The following is a 2,437-nucleotide window of genomic DNA, read 5'->3' on the forward strand; positions in this document are numbered from 1 at the left end:
TGCCATTAATAGAATTTTACAATCATAAGTGTAACGGTGTACGAATAACCATGTTTATATACTTGAGCAGCTGAGATAAATTTCATTTTCGTGTTACATGCAACATAATCATTTAAATACTGGGAAATAATACTGGTTTCAAATGTTGGCACGAGGCGAGTAATTTCGGTGAAGCGGCAATGTCGATTACATAAACCTTCAGCGACCAACTGCTCCTTATTTTCTCGACCCTGAAACGATGAAAGGCTAAGTCATCCCCGGTGGAATTTGAAATCAGAGCGTAAAGCCTGACGAAATACCGCTAAGCATTTTGGCAGGGGCGATGACGATTCTACCTGCTCGCCGCCTTAATACTGTGACTAATATTAAGAGGGATCTAACAGTTTCACTGATATGCAGATTTTGTTTAGAGAAAATAGACAATTAAATTGTAAAATTTATGCCTTTCGAAAAGCATCAGATTCAAATTAATATGAATTCGATTAAGACTTCATATACTTCATCGTGATATTAACAAATGAAGGAGGCAACGAAAGTAACTATATCCACTAAATCATTTAACCATTAGGGTATAAAAGCATTAAGTTAATTGATTGTTACAAAGGAACACGGCATGAAAATCAGTGTATGGGCTTAGTTGATTAGATCAGCCTTATATAACAACGAGTACGTTCTTTTATCAAATCTGGAAAGACGAACGCAATTTGTTCTCAGCAGGATTTGAACTTAGAGCATAGATAGTCAGAATAATTGCCGTAAGACACGTTGTCAGGGTGCTCAAATGACTTTTGCCAGACTACTGCTTTTGAATTAGTTAAATAATACAATAAATAACAGATGGTCATAGAAATGGGAATTAAACACACAACTGTATGTTATTATAAGGCCAAGATTTTTCTTTACATATAATGTTGCTTTGAAATATACAAATGTGTGAGTATATTATTTTCAGATAAAAGCGTGGTATATGAACAGTTGAAAGTATTAAAGGCATTTTTTTTACTTCTGTATATGCCATCGTGTTTTAATCAATAATAATAATAATAATAATAATAATAATAATAATAATAATAATAATAATAATAAGAGTTCCAAATTTTGGCACAAGGTAAGGAAATTTAAGGGGAGGGGCTAGTCAATTACATCTACACCAGTACATTATTAGTACTTTATTTTATAGAAGCATAAGTGTGAAAGGAAAGGTATATGAGATTTGATTTTCTTAATAATAATAATGATAATAATAATAATAATAATAATAATAATAATAATAATAATAATAATAATAATAATAATAATGATAATATGTAACAAAAAAATAGATCAACTAAAATAAAATACATTTACATAAGAAATTGTTAATACCATTAGTACTATTAACAGTAATCATTCATAAGAATTCATGGTCGAATCGATATACAACAGATGGTTATGTACATTCTGTAATATAGGTAGTAAAGAACAATGCTCAAATGTACAGAAATAGCAATGAGAAATAAGAGCGCCAACAAACAATTCTCTATAGGGAAATATTCCATTTTCCAGGTTTATTTGATTGCTTTTAACAAAGAAACAAGAAATAAAAGCATAATGGTGCTGATTCTAAGATTCTGCAGCTCTTTTCAAACGAACGTCAGTCAAAGAAGTCTATAGCAATCCCAGGAGAGATACGAATTTCTTTTACTCTTCTCCATTCAGTTTATTGTATGTAAAATATTTTTCGGCCATCTTATCATGAAAAGAATGGACAGTTTTTTTTCTTTGGTATAGCCTTTTTTGTCTTGCGATTGTTAGCATATTGTGATTTACATCCAAAACATGAACTTAAATTGTAGATTTTTGGTTTTAGAAATCCTAGTCTGTAAATATATTCAATATTTGTTTTCGTTTTTTTTTTTTTACTTTTTCAAAATTTTATTTTGTTACATTTTCAGTTTTATATATACAAGTATTCTGTTTGTTAACAACGTAAAAGAACAATAACGTTTTTTATTGCATGAGCATATCGAGAAAAGAAAATTAAGTTGATGACAATATAGAAACATACAATGTAATATACCTACCCTAAAAGATCCTGTAGTGTGGCAAGTCTAACTTTAACATGGAAAGTTGGCGATCTTCATTTTCATCGGATTATCCGCTCGCTTGGTAATTGTTATAATATTTGGTGCGCCGTAATTTCTCCTCCCATTAATTAATAGCCAAATGCCTCCACACTCCCCTCGCGTGCAATCATATATCTCTGCGCAATGGTGTTACGTCAACAATGTCAGTACATACCATCGTGTCACGTAACAGATCCATCGGTTCAGATGATATACTCGTATGTGTCTTGGCATAGAGGCTTCTAGCTCCTGTTTTGAAGTTAGCATTTTCACATAACAAATTTCACCCATATATATATATATATATATATATATATGTATGTATATATATA

The sequence above is a fragment of the Octopus bimaculoides genome, chromosome 7, assembly GCF_001194135.2.
Source record: "Octopus bimaculoides isolate UCB-OBI-ISO-001 chromosome 7, ASM119413v2, whole genome shotgun sequence".
Classification (NCBI taxonomy): domain Eukaryota; kingdom Metazoa; phylum Mollusca; class Cephalopoda; order Octopoda; family Octopodidae; genus Octopus; species Octopus bimaculoides.